At 44.2% G+C, this 20,524-nt stretch overlaps 1 protein-coding gene across 1 annotated transcript in view; it reads left to right on the forward strand.

Moving 5' to 3' along the window:
- TLR2 (toll like receptor 2) overlaps positions 1 to 20,524 on the forward strand; it is a 158,443-nt gene that overhangs the window by 63,856 nt on the left and 74,063 nt on the right. Inside the window, exon 2 of the mRNA XM_085641693.1 lies at positions 3,161 to 3,251. The gene's annotated coding sequence lies outside the window, so the exon portion shown is untranslated. The remainder of the gene's footprint in view (positions 1 to 3,160; positions 3,252 to 20,524) is intronic.

Below are 20,524 nucleotides of genomic sequence, written 5' to 3' on the forward strand. Positions count from 1 at the left end.
CTACGGTTTGCAGTAACCATCGACATAAAGGTAGGACTATTTGACAGCTGCCATGGACATAGAAAAAGGACTATAATGACAGCTCCCTCCACAGACCGAGATGAAGCATTACAGACGACAAATCAGAGGTCTTTTATTGGCTGTAACCATTAATTCCATTTAAACAGACTTTGCCTCAACATTTGCTATAGTTGGTGACCACGGCTTTAGTGCTGGTGGCGCCCTGTGCGACAGTGTTTGTTGGCGCCCCCCCCAAGACCACCTCCACCACGGATTCTCTCACTAGCACCCTTTAACAGTGACCAAGTCTCCATAACCACACTCTCTCAGATGCATTGAATTAGTTATATAGCGCCACTCATACCAGTGTAGGGTGTCCGAGCACTTCGCATCACACACACATTACACAGAGACAATCAATCATGCATGTGTAATCAGTGTATAGGAAATGTTACATAAGCCAAAGGACTAAAAGTGTAGGGAGTCACATGTCATCCATACTGGTAGGCAGTATAGTTTAAGAGTGCTTTGTGTGGAGAAGCACAAACGCAGAGTCGAAAAAGAAACAGCATAGTTGGGAGTTTTCTTTAATAATAAGAATCGATTTCTAGCCAAATTATCCGTTTTTGCAACATTAATCAATGCTCTAATAATGTATACTTTGCAGTGTGTATGCAGTTCTAGGATGAAAGTTAATAGCTCACTATTCTATATCAGGACTTTAAGTTATAAATTGCAAGTAACAAAAGGATATCTCTTTTGAAAGCAGTAATCTGCTGATCTGTTTACATCATACGCACTCTGTAATCTACTTGGTACAGGTTCTTTGCAGCAGGCATGTTAACCCTCTACACTAACTTCACCGAAGTCAAAACCTCAACTATACAAAATGCTGATCTCTCTCCTGGAAGATTATTAATCACACGAGTTATCTTGAGATTTATGTGAGGCCTGGTAATTGCTGGGGGTAAAGAAACGCTGCAGCAGGTGCTTCAAAAGCATAATAAACTTTAAAACACGGCGCCCCCAGGAAGCCAGCACCCGGTGCGGTGGCACCGCTCGCACCGCCCTAAAGCCGGCCCTGGACACGAAGTACAAACAGGTTACTGTTTCTAAACAAGGATATAAGCAGGTCCTGCAAGTAGGCTTTTACAAAATAAAGATATTCAAAGACGCACTGCCATCAGTAGCTGTTGGAGCAGGAGCGCTGCATTAACAAAACAAAGGTATCTCTGGAAGCACCCTAAGTGACCGGCATTCAGGTGTGAATGTATGCAGATTGCATCCTTTGACTTCTCGGCCTGGAGACAGAGGTCACATTCAAAGTGCTGAACCTCGTGCTGTGGAATGAAAGGAGCACCTCTCCCCACCCCCCATCCCATTCAAAGCCCGATTTCCCTTCCTGCTATAACGCTCACCAAAACGTCACGCTTTAATCAGTGCAAAGAGAGCATGCACGCGCATGCTCAAACAACCGAAACAAATGAAAAACCGGGACATTTGTATGTTTAACCCGGACACTGTTTAAAAACCCGGACATTTCATTGAATTGGAGAAAAGTGTCGGGACACGGGGACACTTCTCCAAAAACGGGGACCGTCCGGGGAAAACAGGGACGTCTGGTCACCCTACTGAGTTGACAACTGAATGCCGGTGCTGAGCACCGGAAACCACCGGCTCATTTTATGAAGTGACAGAGGCCTTTATTCTGAGTAACATATTTTGGTTAACGACGCCACAATATCCTTTTAGGGTCTGCCTGTCCAAGTATTTGTGCTCAGATCTAATAAAGAAAAACAGCGTTTGTTCTGGAAGGCATTCCCTTCATGTTTCCATTTCTTCCAGCACTTGGTATTTTTATATTCTCACACTCCTCTCTGTCTTTTGTTTCATTCTCTATTTTTGCATTTGTTTTATTTTCACGTTTTTTTTGCAGGAACGGATTTCATTGTTGCAGTGAAAGCTCTAGTAAAGGCCGATTACACCTGTGCTTTGGAACTCTGCAGGCAGGGCGATGCGACCAGTGCAGCTATACCTGGCACTGAACTTGGTTGGGTGCTGTGTTTAAAAATAACTTATAAGTTTAAAAGCACCTGCTGCAGAGTTTCTTGTTTGTCCAGAGTGTGAGTGAACTATGGGTAGAGCTAGAAGAAAATTTAAGGTATGTCAAGAGACGGGCTTTGGAGAGTTAAGGGGCACTGTTGGAAGGTGGTAGAGAGGGAATTCGAAGAGAAGGAGGTTATGGGGGGCCTGAGCCGAAGGCGAGGGACTTTAACAAGGAAGTGGGCCTTTAATGGCTGGTGGAGCATGCTTCGGATGGCTCAAAGGCTATTAGAACATTCCGCACCTAGAGGGCGTAATGTTCTAATTTGTAAAACAAAAACCTTACAGAGCCCGAGGGGGTTGAAATCCCCTCTGGCGCATCGTGAGGCCTTTGTTAAACATTGGAATGTTGATCCTCCAGGCTTCTACCGGCCATTAAAAGCCCGGTGCACTCCGTTGGTTTCAATGGATCTCCCAACGTTCCGATGTTCTAATTTGGATTATTTTCCCCAGACATTTTACCTCTGTCCTAATCCCTGCTCTGTGCATTTCATTAAAGAAATATGTGGCGAGAGGTAAAGGCAGTACGCTGACTGGATATAGGGGGCTTGGAGTTTTATTGCAATTAAACTTCCCCTCCATGAAAGAAATAGCAGAGGCCTTTTTTCTGTTTTCTCATTTATTTATTTGTTTGTGATTGATATGGTGGAAGGGAAACGGTCTCAGAGATCACACGTATAATGGCTTTGAATAAATGATCCCCGTTAGTCTTGATTAAGAACATTTGGCACTATGGCCCCGTGAAATTGGATATTTCTCTTCAGTCTGTCAGGAGAGTCTTGGCTCTACCAGCCGTCTTATGAAATGTTGTAGCACCTTACATTAGTGCATTTGTAGGTAAATATTGCTGAAAAACTATACTATCTCAGTATGTGTTTGTGGATTTCAGTGCAACACGTCAATATTGACAGAGTGCTGTAAAACAACCATAAGAAACCGTCTTCTACTGTCCTTGTGAATGTCCCTCTCAAAGGCAACCTGGAAATGATTCATCATTCAAACGTGCACAAAAGGGCTAATCGGTTTAATTTAGCAATGCTGCATTTCTGTTTTGCAGACACGTTTTTGGAAGAATTGGTGACCTGAGCTATTCCAGATAACACCCAGACCTAAATAGTTGAACGTCATTCAATGTCCAACTGTAACATGTAAGTCATCAACTATTAATCTGATATATAATGCATGGTTATTTCACTGTAAATTCAATTTAACCTCACTATCATTGCTTAGAAACCCTACTTAACATCCAATATAATATGTACAAGGACTGGTTTTTCTTTTCCTTAAATTGCGCACAGTCTCCTACACCAGGACTCATTCACAGACTGTCCACTGTATCCGCCCTTTTACAGTATTTTTCAGCGCTGGGAAGCCTCCGGGCAGCCATGCGCTCTATAAATCCATAAGCATAAACATAACACTCCAACTTGTATAGCGTGGTCAACACATACATCATGCAAGGCTAGGCGTGAAGCAGCCCCCAATAAACCAAACGAGGCAAACTCTCGCCATCATAAACCCTTCTCCCACTAACGTGGTTACAACATTACGGTGCCCAGGCGAGCAACTATGCCAGTGAAATAGCAGGCACCTTAGAGCACATGCACAGTCACCGAAAGCAGGAGTAATCACCTAAAACGTGCACTCAGTGACCTCAGTATGAGTATGTTCATCCCAGTGTGGCAAGAGCCACCTTACTACTGCCAAAGAGTCACAACAGTGGAGGCTACATTCATGCCAGTAGCGGTAAGTCACTGTTGTATAGGTGTACGGTCATCCAGTTTTACAAGTCTACCGTCACACATGTATATACACACATGATCCCTAGTTCAGGTATAGAAAAACAGCTTAGTCCGCTTCTAATCTGCCTGTTCTAAATGTTTGACGATGCTGTTTTTTTTTTTATATAAATGCAGAATAACAGTTGTCTACATGTGCAGATTGCATCTCTCGTGTTCCTGATATAGCATCGTCAATACTTCACGTCCGTGCCGATGTCCTGCCGCCCTATTACAATTGCATTACAGCTTGTGGCACTTGTAATATGATACCACATTTGGACAGAGTACCCTGCCCGCTGAACTATAAACAAGGCCCTTATTCAACACAGTGTAGTGACACACACCTCGGTAAAGACACAGTACCTACATACAGAGCAGTAGTGTATAGGAAGCAAATAACAAACCCTAAACGCCAGCGTGTACAGTTTAAAGTTTATAGTGACCGCTTTGAAAAATATTTGAGAAGGTACTTTTGTAAAGTCAGCCCAGTCTCACCTTTGACGTGGTTGAAAATGTACTTCTGTTAAGTCCATATGTAAATCCCTATCCAGGATAGGAATGAGGGTGGAACACTCATAATCTGTTGGCCCCAGTGAAAATGATTTTTCCAATGGAAGTAAGGAAAACAAAAGTTAGCATTTGCAAGTGCTCCTTTGCTGTGCACTTTTATGTGCATAACCACAGCATGAGCGTGTATGCACTTGCAAATTCATCTTCATCCCCAAATGTGTCATGCTACCCCTAAATTAGGCATAAGCCTACGTTTGTAAATTTAACTATCTGTTTGGAGAATCAGGCCCATTTTAAGACTTAAGCTAGATACATGAAGAATTTCTCCTACTTACTTGACATTATAGTCTGTATAGAATACATGCTTACCTATTTCAGGATTCACATCCAGTTTATAAACAACATGACTGCCCATTATGTAAATGAATTTGATTGCATTTTGAATGTATGCTCAGATAAAGAACAATGTGAGCCTGCTGATGCCCAAAACATTCTCTGTGTATCCAGCCCGACAAGTAATATGTTCTTACACTTTGTAGATCTAATAAAATGTGCTCCTATTAAATTGTGTTTGTGAAAATATTTCAGTTTTGAATATTGACAACTTTAAACTTATATCAATTGAAACAAAATTTGTGCCATTTCCTTAACCCCTTCGCTGCCAGGCCTTTTCTCCTCCTGTGCCACGCCCTTTTTTGGCTATTTGGGGTAGTGCGCGCTGAGGCCCCTGTAACTTTTTAACCACATAAGGTATCCATGTCAAATTTGCGCCCTTTTTTTCCAACATCATGGGGATTCTAAAGGTATTCAGGGTTTGTGGATTCTCCTAGAGGGGTCACAGAAATGAGCCAAAATACAGCAAAATTTTGTTTTTTTTCGAAAAAATGGGAAAAACAGGCTGCAAATGAAAGCATCTGGGTTTTCCCCTGCAAATGTTATCAAAAAAGGGTTTGTGGGGTTGAAATCACCATTTTCCCAGCTTTTCGGGGATACCAGACTTTTGTCAGAAACCCAAAATCTTTTACACAGTTTTGGCATTTTTCTGGGACATAGCCTAATTTTGCTATTTTTTGTGCTTTTGACCTCCTTCCAGTTAATGGCAGAAATGGGTACAAAAGCAATAATGGATCCTGGAAAGCTATATATTTTCGAGAATAAGACAAAATTCTGAATTCAGCAAGGGGTCATTTGTGTAGATCCATGAAGGATTTTTTATAGAAACTAACAGTTAAATATAGGATAAATTGAAAATTAGTTGAAAAAAACAGCCTTTTGTGTCAACGTTTTCACCTGTAACTTCTTCTAATTATGACAGCTCTTTGAAAGCAATATACCATTACATCCGCTGGACATTACTGGTTGTGGGGATATATAGGACTTGTAGTTCCACCAAGAACCTGACGAACCCAGAGCCAAAAACTGAGCAGCAACTTGCAATGGTTTTTTATTATGTACCGGGTATATAGTAATTATTCTGTAAAAATGTGTACATGGAAAAATCGGTATGAAAGACACCTATGTATTTCTGAAATGTGAACAAAATATAGAGTTTAGAAACAGTAGATATTTGCACATTTCTGAAATTGGGAATACTCATACTAGCATGAGAATTATCAGTCATTTTTTAGAATGCCTTCTTTTTTACACCATATCTTTCATTTGGAAGGCAGAAATGCATCGAAAGTCAATAGATAATAACAGTTCCTTTACAAATCTGAATTACCCTAAGTCTCCTGATAAAAATGGTACCTCACTTGTGTGGGTAGGCATAGTGCCCGCGACAAGAAACGGCGCAAAACGCAACATGGTCACACCTCAATTTCGCAGTGAAAAATGACCCTTTTTTGGCAAAATGTCTAGCTGTAGTTTTTGAACCCTAGCTCTGCGGGCACCTTGGGAAACCTAGCAAACCTATAAATTTTTGAAAACTAGACACCCAGGAGAATCCAGGATGGAGTGACTTGACTGCCTCCCACCAGGGTCTGTTACCAAGAATCCCTTGCAAACCTAAAAAACTGACAAATAAAACACATTTTCCCCACATTTCTGTGGTGGAAAGTTCCGGAATCTGCGTGGATCCACAAATTTCCACCCACCCCGTGTTCCCCAAAGTCTTACGAGAAAAATGGTACCTCACTTGTGTGGGTCGGCCTAGTGCCCGCGACAGGAAACGGCGCAAAACGCAACGTGGTCACACCTCAATTTCGCAGTGAAAAATGACCCTTTTTTGGCAAAATGTCTAGCTGTAGTTTTTGAACCCTAGCTATGCGGGCGCCTTGGGAAACCTAGCAAACCTATACATTTTTGAAAACTAGACACCCGTGTGCTTCCAGGGAGGCATGGCTTGCGTGGATCCCCCAATGTTTCCTTACCCAGAATCCCCTGCAAACCTCAATTTTAGCTGAAAAAATCAAATTTTTCACACATTTTTGTGTGGGGAAGTTGTGGCATCACCGGGCTCACTCAAATTTCCCACCACCCAGCGTCATCCCGGGTCTCCCGGTAAAAATGGTGCCTCACTTGTGTGGGAGGCCCAAGTACCCGCGACAGGCAAGGGCCCAAAACGCAGTGAGGCGATATCAAAATTGCCTATCTCAAAACCACCTGGTTTTGCAAGGGGGGTCACTTGGGTTTTTGGCCCGGTGCTCGGCGGCCATCTAGGGAAACCTACCAAACCCATACATTTCTGAAAACTAGACACCCGGGGGATTCCAGGGAGGTATGGCTTGCGTGGATCCCCCAACGTTTCCTTACCCAGAATGCCCTGCAAACCTCAAATGTAGCTGAAAAAATCACCTTTTTCACACGTTTTTGTGTGGGAAAGTTGAGGCATCACCGGGCTGACACAAATTTCCTACCACCCAGTGTTCCCCCGGGTCTCCCGATAAAAACGGTGCCTCACTCGTGTGGGAGGCCCAAGTACCCGCGACAGGCGCTGGGGGTCCGCACCGTACCTACGGGGGTGGGGGTACGCTCCGTACCTACGGGGGTGGGGTGTGGGTATGCTCCGTACCTACGGGGGTGGGGGTACGCTCCGTACCTACTGGGGTGGTGGTACGCTCCGTACCTACGGGGGTGGGGGTACGCTCCGTACCTACTGGGGTGGTGGTACGCTCCGTACCTACGGGGGTGGGGGTACGCTCCGTACCTACGGGGGTGGGGTGTGGGTACGCTCCGTACCTACGGGGGTGGGGTGGGGGTACGGCGCGTACTTGGGGGTGGGGCTGGGGGTACGACGCGTACGTGGGGGGGTGGGCTGGGGGGGGTGTTCGGCGCATATGCGGGCACATGTTTGGATGTCTCCATGGGAGTTCGCTCCGTACGGTGTTTTTTCCATACGGTTGTGCATTCGGACGGACGGGACGGATCGTACTTGCAGTTTACCGATTCGTACGTAAAACTGTCTAGGGACGTGTCGGACACTGTTTCCGACCCGAGGACGTGTCGGGGAATTTTCCCAGTGCGATTCGTATGGATTTTTTAACATACGAATCGTACTTGCCAGTTTGTACGGGACTTGTACAATTCGTACGGAAAAAAATCTGGATACGATTCGTACGGGGAATATTTTTAACGGATCGGAATCGGCCCCATAATGGGGCATGAACTAGAGAATGCACACCCGCAATTAATGTTCTGTCTTCACAAATGTGAGTTTGTGTCTGATTTTGATGTCGATGGGACCGCCACTGATAGCCTATCGGTGGCGGTCCCACTGACAGACAGCCCTTCGGTCCGACCGCTGTATTATGATGCAGGTGGTCGGACCGAAACCATCGAGGGGGAAGACTGCCACCACTGACATGATCTATGATCCCGTCGGGCCGGTTGGACTGTTAGCCTTAGAATGGCGGCAGTGCTGTCAGGCACTGCCGTTGGGATTACAATGTCCATTTCCCACAGCTTTTTATTGGCAGTTCCACTGATATGTAAAGGCTTTTGGAAAGGGACTTTGGGGGCCCCAAACAGGGCCCCCGTCCCTCGTGGGCCACTGCAAAGTGGCCTAGGGGGCACATGTAGTGCCCTCATTCACATCCATGCACCATGTGCAGGGAAGAGGTGTGGCGCAGCGGCCAGGGCGACTGACGCTGGACGCTGGGGATCACGGTTCGATCCCCGGCTCCGGCGGCAGGGGTCTGCCCAGCACCATGTGACTCTGGGCAATAGCTCGCTTAATCTTCCCAACGGCCCCCAGCGCCTTGACACCTTCGGGTAATTGTTCTCGCTTTACAAATACTGGACAAAATACTGGACATTTACTGGACATTTACATGTGCCATGCACCACATGTGCACAAAGTGCTCTCTAACACTGTGGCTTGTACTGTGGCCCTTTTCATGGCCCACATCACAAGCCAGGGGGTACATGTAGTGCCCTCACGCACATCCATGCACCATGTGCCATGCACCACATGTGCACAAAGTGCTCTCTAACACTTGTACTGTGGCCCTTTTCATGGCCCACATCACAACCCTCTGTGTTAGAGAGTTTTTTTTTGGCCACCACCACTTCGGTCAAATCATAATTGGGTGGCCAGATTGATGTATGCCTGTTGAGCTGTCCCTGAACTGCCATGTCGGCAAGCGACGGTCTGACCGTCCGGTATCGTAATGATGCCCTTTGTTCCCAGGAAGTGGATCATTGACAACATCATTGACTCTGGAAAAAAGCTGCAAGACTCTTTGTGCTGCCAGGATACTTTGTGAAGAGTGAGTGGTGCAAATATGAGTTAGAGTTCTCACACTTTTGTCTTATTGGTGAAAACAATGATACTGTCATTCTGATTGAGAAGGAAACATTTCTGCAAGCTGAGGAAACTCATGAACACAAAAACCCGTCTGGAATTGCCACTTGAAGAAGCACAGCAAGCAATTTTTTTGTTCAATGTAAGAGCAGCACTGCAGTCATAGGACTTCTCAAACCTCAAGTCACATTGATCCGTTAGTCTTATTCCACTCATTTGGTGATCTTTTAAACTTTTTTATTCTTGTTTGCTAAACATTTGCTTGCTGTACCCAAAATACAACACATGCAGACATGTATGAAAATACATGTAAACTACTGCCCTTATAAAAATAAAAGTATTTCTTTATTTAAAAAAACAGTAAACAAACCTAGCATGCCACGGTATTGACGTTTCAGTAAAGCACCACTCTACCCTAGCAGAGTTTTCCACCTCTATAACAATACTCTACTGATATTCATAGATGACCCCAGGATGCTCTAGGGCTGCCCTTGTACAAAGGCTTTGGGCAAGATAGTAAATTGCTCACTTACAGGATATTTCTTCAGAGGATGAATTAAGCAATTACATGAGAGAACTACACACAAAACAGCAAAGATGGAGTGCAAGATGGTGGCTTTTCAAAGATAGCTACATATTGAATGAGTATGAGTTCTTGTATGAAGCATACTTTGGAAAATGGGGATGTAATTAATTATTCAGGGCCTGACTCACAAAAGTAAATTTAAACTTTTGTGCAATTTTACAATTGGTTGCTATTCACAAAGGGATTTACGAGTAGTATCTTTACAAGTGTGGAATCTCCAGACATAAAATGTATACATTTGTATTATTTGTGTCTTTTGTTTCATATTTATGATTTCAGGGAACAAGATTGCCCCAATTACAGTAGCCTGCATACATTTCAGCATTTAGTTTCTTAGTTTCTTGGAGGTAAAATGTTAGATGTTTTCTCCCTTAGCTTGTTAAAGAACTGTTAGCTATGCTACAACGCCTTTCTCTATCTAAAGTATCTAATCTGTGTTAAGAGCATATTCCAAATGTTACTGATATTACAAGGTGTCTGTGCTTAATCATAGGGTGGGTTTGAAGTGTCAAGCAATTTGAATGCTGTTGCATTTGAGGGCTTTGATCGGATACTATAATAACGTTGCTTAATAGGAGCGTAAGGGAATGTAGTAAATTATATTGTATATTTTATTGTATATTTTCGTTAAACACCTGTGCCAATCTAGTTTTGGAGAGTTCTGCGCTATCATTTTCAACTAAGCACAGTTTTGCAAAGTGCGTAATCTTTTGTATTATCCACATGGCATGTTCACAATGATTTTGCTCACTTCAACTTGTTACTTCTATGACTCCTACTTACATCTGCTCCTTTCTCCCTCCTAACTATTCCCACTCTTAACCCAATTCGTTCTTACTTACTCCTCCTTTCACTTCTTTCCTTAGTCTTGTTCCTTCTCTTAGTCCTACTTTAATGTTTATTTACTCCTAATTAGTTCTGCTCTTGTACCTGTTTACTTTTACACTTACCTTGAACAATGCCTACTTTTACATGTACTTTCATCTACTCTTTCCATTAGCAATTCCTGTTTACTCCTACTCTTCTACATTTACTCCTTCTTACTTCTACTCTTACAACTGCTTATGCCTACTTTCTTATACTGTTTTGTAATTGCATTTATGCTTATTCATACTCCTACTTTGAGACCTAATGACATCTTCCTGCTTCTACTTGAACCTAATCGCATTTCTACCTACATCTGTTCCTACACTTACTCCTAATCTTATGCCTGCTTACTTATTGTTTTACTCCTACTTATGTGTACTTTTACTTCTGCTGTTTTGTATTTGCCTTTGCGTTTATAATGCGTATTCTTCTGTTTACTCTTACAACTACTCAAGTATAGTTTTTGTCCTACATACTCCTACTTTTCTTACTTCTAAAATTAGTGTAACTCCTTTACTTACTCATACTTACTACTACTTTGTATCATATTCGTTCTCCCCCTACTCTTACTGTTCCTACTGTTACTCCAACTGTTACTCCTAATTACCCCTACTTGTACTGCTTACTCTTAGTCATGCACTTATTCCTACAAATTTTCTCTTTTAGTACTACACTTACCCTTGCTCCTACACTTATTACTTTTTTCTCTAGCGTCAAGCAAATTAAAAACAAAGTAAGGATCAACAACAAATGAGAATTCAAGGGCTGACATGTACACCAACTGATTTATGGTCTACAGGTGGTTATATTGTGTATAGGTTTTCCCTTACGCATTTGAACACCTATTGTTACATCTAAAAGTTCCTAATTATGACGACTCATATTGACTCATGTGCGCCTATATACTTCTACTTACTGCTATGTATTATTACTCTAACTTCTGCTCCTATGCATTCCTTCTTACATCCATATATCCATCACCATGCATCCATCATATGCCTCACCCAAATCCATAAACAAAGACAAAAAAACAGAGCGTCCCTCAAAACTAATGTACCATTAAGACTAACGAAAATAAGCCAATAAACTAACAGAACAACCCCTGCCTGGTAAGTGAATATGAAGGGTGCATCAAAACATACATTAGAAAGCTAAAAAAAATTGTAATAAAGCCCACAAAAACAATATCACAACAAAAAGGCACTTACTTTGAAATCGTTCATACCAGGACATTTATTTAATTTGAGCCCCATTGGATTGAGAAACTTTGGGCCGTCTAGCAGTGGAAATCCAGAAATATATGGCTGGATATATAAAATAAGGATATATCATTAACCAACTTTTTCTTTCCTGATATATTGAAAATGATTCTTTACTGTTTTTATCTATTTTTGAATGATTGAAGTATGGAAATGGTCTAGTACGTTTGTTTGAGTGAATGTGAGTTCGAGTGAGATGGTTTGTGGGTTGTTGATATCTGGGGGTTGCTCAAGTTTTCTCTATACATCTGTGTAAATATTGTGCTCTTAATTTTTTTTCAATCGTTGTTACAGTATACCATTTTTATATATTTCACAATAATGTGTTAACAAAAAAGAATACATATGATGTGTTGTGTTATGAGAAAGGTTGAGCTATGAGATTTGTTGTGATTTTGTTTTTGTGTATGATTTAATGCACTCTTCATATTCATTTACCAGGCAGAGTTTTTCTGTTAGTTTATTGGCTCACCCAAGCCCATGGCTGTCCACCCACACCCAAGCATTCACCCATCAACCAAAAACCAAGCATCAACCAACAACCAACAACCAAGCAGTTATCAGTTCACATACTCTTACATACAACCAGCTATACGACCACACCTTTTTTCCCTCTGATCAATCTATTCACCCACTCACCATTGTATAGACCCATAGCCATCCAACCATCCAGTCACTGTTACATGCAACCACGCATCGGCTCCATCCTCAGATTGTTTTTTCCCGCCATCGGGCTCGAATGTGTTCAGTTCGGAACCCTTAACAGTTTTCTCTTTCGACGCGCAATCCTTCCCTTCTCGATGGTATTGTTTCGACCGCGTTTTCCAATCACACGTGACTCTTCAACTTCGAAGTCTTCGATTCCGGTCGTCGCCGAAGGCCTTCGGGCCTACCTGGGCCTTATCTCCGGCTCATGGAAAGAACGCCATTCAAAAAGTGTCCTCGATGTGGGTCGAAGTTTCCCCACACCGACCTACATGAGGTGTGCAACCTCTGCCTCTCACCGGAGCACGAGGCCAGAGACTGTCCAGCTTGCGCCTCCTTCCGCTCCAAGAAAACGATCCGGGACTGACGAGCTCGATGAACAATGGTGCGCTCGCCATCTTCGATCCCCGACGACATCTTTCAAGAGGGCGTCGATGTTCCGTAGCAGGGTCGGGTCGAAGAAGCCATCATCAGCGCCTCCGAAGCAGATGATTTTGACATCGAAGATATTACTCCAGCTCAAAGGGCTGTGAGTACAAACGTCGATACCCCGACCCACACCCCCCCTCCACACTCTCAAAAAAGGCTTCAGTACCACCTCCACCTTCGGGCCCAGGTGCACACCGAGACACTGCTTCCCATGCCCCACCTTCGGGCCCAGTAAAGAAGTCTATTAAGCGTTTAGCTCGAGTCAGCCTACCCTCGGTACCGAAAAACAAACTCAGGCACCGAAGAAGAAGACGTCCTCGACCTCATCCACGCCGACCGCTGCTTCGATATCAAAGCACTTGGCGTCGAAGGCTAGCACTGGTTCCTCGGCACCGACAACACCCTCGGAGCCGATTAAAAAACGCCCACCAAAAGGCCCCGATTTTTCCAAGCCGAAGACCTCGGAACCGAAAAAACAGCACCCGGTTCCATCTGATAAAGACACTTCAAAACTACACAGTTCCAAGCCTAGAACCGCTACCGAGTCGACGCCGAAAAAACTTACGGCACCGAAGCCCTCGACTCCGAAGGATCTGTCTCCCACAGATGAACAGTTTCGTCCAGATCCTACCCAAAAGACAGATCCTATGACTGGTCATTTAATGCTTAGCATAAAGAAAAGACCCCTGGAAACGCCTATGCCCACACCACCACCAAAGAAGAGAGACTTTGCTACCTCTCCATTACGGATCCCTTCTCCTCTTCCTCCTCCTCCTCCTCCTCCTCCCCCACCACACCACTCTCCTACACCATCACCTACCCCACTAGATGATGATGATGATAACACCTCAGATGATGCAGGGGGAGGTGCAAATGATCAACCCCTTGGGGACCCTACCCCTTCTGACTCCCCTGACCCCTGGGATGATTACAGTGTCCCAGACGTCCCTTACACCCCACAAGATGATATTTATCCCTCCAGGCCTTCCCCTCTGGAGGACAATATCGGCTTAAACCAGCTCCTTCACAGAGCTGCCTAATACCACGGGGTTGCCCTGCATACAGACCCAGTAGAAGAGGATTTTCTTATGGACACCTTCGATACCACACAAAGGTCCACCTCAACTCTGCCCCTGCTTAAAGTGGTCATTAAGCATGCACCAGAGATCTTTAAAGACCCAGTTAGAGCTTGAGTCATAAACCCGAGAATAGAAAAGAAGTATAAAGCTGCTCCTACTGACCCAGTATACATTAAAGGCCCCGCACCACTAGACTCCTTAGTAGTCTCTAATGCAAGGAAGAGAGCAAATTCCCAAACATCAGGTGACGCACCACCACCAGATAAGGAATCAAAACTCCTAGACGCCTCTGGCAAACGCACAGCGTCGCAGGCAGCAAACATTTGGCGCATTGCGAATACCCAAGCGCTGTTAGCCAGGTATGACAGGGCACGTTATGATGAGCTTGAGTCCATAATACAGCACCTCCCTGACAGATAAAAAAACAGGGCCAATGAACTCACCCAGGAGGGTAAAACCATTACTAACACCTCCATATGTTGTGCCCTAGATGTAGCAGATACCGCCTCAAGGGCAATAAACACCAGTGTGCTTTTGCGCAGACATGCCTAGTTACGCATATCAGGTTTTAAACCCGAAGACCAGAGTTCTATACTCAATCAGCCTTTTGATGAGCAACACCTATTTGGCCCCAATGTAGACGTATCCCTTGAAAACATGAAAAAGGATACAGACACCGCCAAATCTATGGGAGCCTTGCAGTCGCAAGCTCCCAGACGGTCCTTTCGTCGCTCATCCTTCAGAAGCACCCATAGAGGCTACTCCTCTGATAGCCCCTACACCTCTTACAAGGCTCCCACCCAACCCACCTTTACTAGAGGTTACCAAAGGGGTGGTTACAGGGGGAACAACAGCAAAGACAGAGGCAAAAACAACAACTCCCGCTCTGCCTCCACCCCCACCCCATGACTTCCCTCCACTTCTCCCAGACCATTCCACTCCAGTCGGGGGAAGACTCCACCAATTTCTCCCTGCCTCGGCAAACATCACTTCAGACAGGTGGGTCCACCAAATAATTCAATCAGGCTACTGTCTCGAACTAACATCTACCCCCCCCCCCCGACCATACCACCCAAACACCGTCCAATGTCACAAGAACATCTGTTACTATTAAAGCAGGAGGTAATCTCCCTCCTACAAAAAAGTGCAATAGAACCAGTTCCCCTGAACCAACAAAACAAGGGAGTTTACTCCCTCTATTTTCTCATACCAAAGAATGACGGATCTCTAAGGCCTATTTTAGACCTCAGACCCCTAAACCTATACGTACACTCAGACCACTTCCACATGGTCACACTTCAGCAGGTCCTCCCTCTGCTTTACCAGGGCGACTTCCTTGCTACTCTAGACCTCAAGGACACCTATTTCCACATTCCCATTCACAGCGCTCACAGAAAATATCTCAGATTCGTAGTGGACGGTCAGCACTATCAATTCAAAGTACTCCCATTTGGAGTCACCACAGCACCAAGAGTGTTTACCAAGTGCCTAGTGGTAGTGGCAGCACACCTAAAAAGACAACTCATCCATGTCTTCCCATATCTAGACGACTGGCTCATAAAAGCCAGCTCATACAATCAGTGTGTACAACACACTCACGCCACTATTCAACAACTTCACGACCTGGGATTCACAATAAACCACGCCAAGTCCCAGCTGCAACCGTCCCACACACAACAATACCTCGGTGCCACAATAGACACCTCAAGGGCGCTAGCCTATCCCAGTCCCACCAGGATAGCGAGCATGCAAGCTCTTCTCACCAGATTCCAACCACAACACTCTCTTCCAGCTCGGGTGTTCATGCAACTCATAGGAATGATGGCCTCTTGCATATTCATAGTGCCTCATGCAAGACTCCAGATGCGTCCTCTCCAAGAGTGCTTAGCACGCAAATGGAACCAGGCTCAAGGTCAGCTAACAGATCTGGTGTTGGTAGACGGTCGTACCCATCGCTCTCTGCAGTGGTGGAACACCAAGAACCTTTCCAAAGGCCGACCGTTCCCCGAGCCAGTTCCTCAAATAGTCATGACAGCGGCGCATCGCTCTCCGGCTGGGGAGCTCACCTACTACATCACACCATGCAGGGCAGGTGGACACCTCAAAAAAAGTTACTCCACATCAATCACCTGGAGTTACTAGCCATATTCCTAGCCTTGAAAGCATTTCAAAAGCAAATATCAGACAAGACTGTCTTAGTCCGCACCAACAACATGACAGCCATGTATTATATCCAAAAACAAGGCGGGACTAGGCCTGGGCTAAATTTCCGTTCCGCTCGCGGAAATTGCGATAATTCGACATTTTTGCGTTCCGCGGAGAGCGCGAAAATGTCAAAATGTCCGCATTCCGCAGCTTAGCGATAATTTGTTTCTTGCTCGCGCTGTAAAATAAAACATTCTCGGGCGTGCTCGATCGCCTTACCTGAATCCCCGCGTTCGCCGACAAGTTTTCCCGATCCGGTCGCGTTCTCCGCGAGATGTTGGATTGTTGGTAGCCATTTGCGCTGTGTCGCGACAGTTCGCGCCCGCAGTAATGTCATTGGTCGCGCGATTACGTCTTTCTTCTCGCGATCATGCACCGCGAGAAGAGTGAAAACAAGATGGCCGCGCCCGCGAGCAACCGCATGGGTAAGTTGGCGAGCCGCGACCACGCAGAAAATACTGCAAACGGGCGGGAAAAAAACTTCCGCATCTTCGCGATATTTCCGTGTGTTTGCAGAGATTTTTAACATTTTCGCGATAATTTGCGACAGTCACTTTAGCAAATTCCGCCCACCCCTAGGCGGGACACACTCTCTGCAGCTCTCTCAGCTTGCACAGAGCATATGGAGGTGGGCTATACCTCAGAACATTTTTCTCCAAGCCCAACATGTCCCCGGAGTCCAAAACACAATAGCCGATCTGTTGAGCCGTCAAACACAAAAAATCCATGAGTGGGAACTTCATCCACAAGTTCTTCAACCGTTTTGTCATATGTGGGGACAACCACAGATAGACCTCTTCGCCACCCAAGAAAACGCCAAATGCCCAAACTTCGCCGCCAGGTATCCTCACCCATCGTCCAAAGGCAATGCGATATGGATGAACTGGTCAGGCAGATTTGCGTACGCTTTTCCGCCTCTCCCACTCATTCCACTAGTCGTGCGCAAACTACAGCAACACTCCTTAATGCTCATCGTAGTTGCTCCAACTTGGGCCAGACAACCATGGTACACCACACTGCTGGAACTCTCCGTAGTTCCGCACCAAAAATTACACCTCTCTCCACGCCTCTTAACCCAGAACCATGGAGAGATCCAACACCCAGACCCAGCTCAGCTCAACCTAGCGATCTGGCTCCTGAAGTCCTTGAATTCGGTTACCTTAACCTTCCTCCTGACTGTATGACATCATCAAAGAAGCTAGACGGCCTACCACTAGAGCATGCTCTGCAGCCAAGTGGAAAAGATTTGTGATATACTGACATAACAACAACATTGATACCCTAGATGTGTCTATCCAAAACATCATAGGCTACTTACTACACCTTCAACGATGCAACTTAGCCTACACGTCTATCAGACTGCATCTTGCTGCCATAGCAGCATATCTACAAAATAGACAACATCTCTCACCTTTCAGAGTACTTGCCATAAAGGCCTTTATGGAGGGACTCAAGAGAATAATTCCCCCCAGAGTACCACCTTCGCCTGTGTGGAATTTAAACATCGTTCTCACAAGGCTGATGGGGCCTCCATTTGAACCTCTACATAAATGTGAGCTACAATTCTTAACATGGAAAACTGCTTTCCTAGTAGCCATTACTTCTCTACAAAGAGTTAGCGGACTGCAAGCACTAACCATTCAGGAACCCTTTCTGCAGATGCACCACAATAAGGTTGTTCTCCGAACTAATCCTAAATTCCTCCCTAAAGTCATTTCTCCCTTCCACCTCAATCAATCTGTGGAGCTGCCCGTATTCTTCTCGCAGCCACAAACAGTCGCAGAAAGAGCTCTTAGATGTCAAAAGAGCACTACTGTACTACATAGAGAGAATACAACCTTTTCGCAAGACCAAACAACTATTTGTGTCTTTCTCACCACCACACAAGGGCAACCCCATATCAAAATCTGGGATAGCTAGGTGGATTGTCAAATGCATACAGATTTGTTACCACAAAGCACAAAGTACATTATCTGTTCCTCCTAAAGCCCATTCTACATGAAAGATAGGGGCTTCAATGGCATTTTTAGGGAACATTCCCTTAGATGATATCTGTAGAGCAGCTACATGGTCTACACCGCACACATTCACAAAACACTATTGTGTCGATGTGCAAACTAAACAACAAGCTAGTGTGGGCCAGGTTGTACTCAAAACACTATTTCAAACTACTGCAACAGATACTGGTGGTCGCCTCTAGGAGGGGATACTGCTATACAATCTATACACAGTGTGTAATCTGCAGCTCATATGCCTCGAACGGAATATGCTCCTTACCAGTATGCATCTGTTCTTGGCATGTAGAGCTGCAGATATACACACACCCACCCGCCTCCCCGGCTACCTTAATCCGTTCCAGTATTATCTTACTTAGATACAGCATACATGGGCATCTTTCCTGTTTTCTTACAAAGCTCCATCATTTCCCTACTGGCGAAAAATAATCTGAGGATGGAGCCGATGCCCATGCGCACTATGATCCAAAGGAGGAGTCACATACCTCGTGACTTCCAAAGACTTTCCAGGACAAAAACAAGTGCAAACATCCGGGCCCAACACCAGATGGCGATCTATGCCCAGTGTGTAGATCGCCATTTAAATCAAAATTGATGAAAGCAAAGCGGTGGATGGAGACTACGTGCGTTTCGGCAAAGATGCCTTCATCAGGACACCGTCTATTGCATTGTCGCTTTAAATACTATCAGGTAACGATTTTTAGTATAGAGGATGCGGTACCGTCATCTCTTTTTGTCCAGTAGCCTGTATATACTGCAAGGAATCTATGTCTGTGAAAAACTAGAACGCGCGTAGTCTCCATCCACCGCTTTGCTTTCATCAATTTTGATTTAAATTTAAATTTAGTACCATTTTCCTTATGTATATATATGTGTTGTATCATATCCTGAATCAGTTGGAATTAAAGATATAATTTGAAAATAATATTTTTGTATATAGACACTTTATCATTGATTATATTTTATGAAAGTATTCAATAAATGATTTTAAATACCTCAATTTGTTGGAGCTGCACTTATGAACTAAATTGATATTAGTCATTCTATATAGATATACACTTGGTAATGAGTGGTACTCTCTTTTCAAGGTTGCTATAATCTTTTTCTAAACTTATTAACATTCCCTAAGTATAGCAATCCTATTGGTTATGTAGGGGTCCCCTCTTTTTCAAATATGGATGCAGTAATGTCTTCATTTGGTAGTATTTGTGGGTGTGTTTGTTATTTGCCATCGCTGGGAATTACTTGGGCAGTTATTTTTTCACTTGCACTTATTTTTTTATCAGGCTCTTTTCTCAATAATGAAAAACGTTTGATTTTTAGTGGAAAAGGTAATTGTGCTGATTACTTCCATGTACATAACAGGATACCACAACTCACTTGATCAGACTTTATGGGACAATTCACAAAGAAAATAGCAAATATGCAACCATAGAAATGCTCCTTACTGGTGCAGATTTACTACTTTAGAGGATCAGCAAACATTCTTAATAGAATACCTGAAAAGCTGTGCTAAGCGCATATTTTAGGTGTACTACCGGGAACGTCATGTGACATATCCCACAGGTTTCTGTTTCTCCTGTGCGAAAATCTCCATACATAGAGTTAAACAGATAGGGCAGTTGAGTCTGATGTGAAGGTGCATACTTATTTTGTTTTTTATTTCTCCATTGGGGATTTTTTCCCTGTAAAGAAAGGTCCTACCCCTAGACCCACACCAAATCTGGGGGTCATCTGATCCCCTTCCCATACTGGAAGGGAAGTTACTGCAGCCGGAAGTGGAAAAAGCTGCAGTAGTAAATCAATTTACATCTGCCAAGAATCCTTTCGTGAATTCCTGGCAGGCAGAAGTGAAAGTATTGTATAACCTTAAATATATGTTTATAGGAAAAAATATCTTTATGAATTGGGTCCTGTATCTTTTCAGTTGCATCATAGCTTGCTGTCCTTGGGATGAGTGACCGCTAAAAGTTATCTAGCACTTTCAGCTGTTCAGAATGTCCTTTCCCCACTAGACTAAAGCTTTGCTGGCATGATCATGTCTTGGTATAGCCCCAAGAATTGCTTTCACTCCCAATTAATGAGAAAGTTGAGTTCGAGGATGGTGCCTGCACTCTGTTGTCTGTGCCTTCTGAATGATTATATTTACAACTGACTTCTAGAATTAGAAGGGGCCTGAGCCATCTCAATCTCCAGCCTCTCCAGAAGTATTTCATATCCTGTTTCTCCAAAGTAGTCCAA

This window comes from Triturus cristatus, chromosome 2_2, assembly GCF_964204655.1.
Source record: "Triturus cristatus chromosome 2_2, aTriCri1.1, whole genome shotgun sequence".
NCBI lineage: Eukaryota > Metazoa > Chordata > Amphibia > Caudata > Salamandridae > Triturus > Triturus cristatus.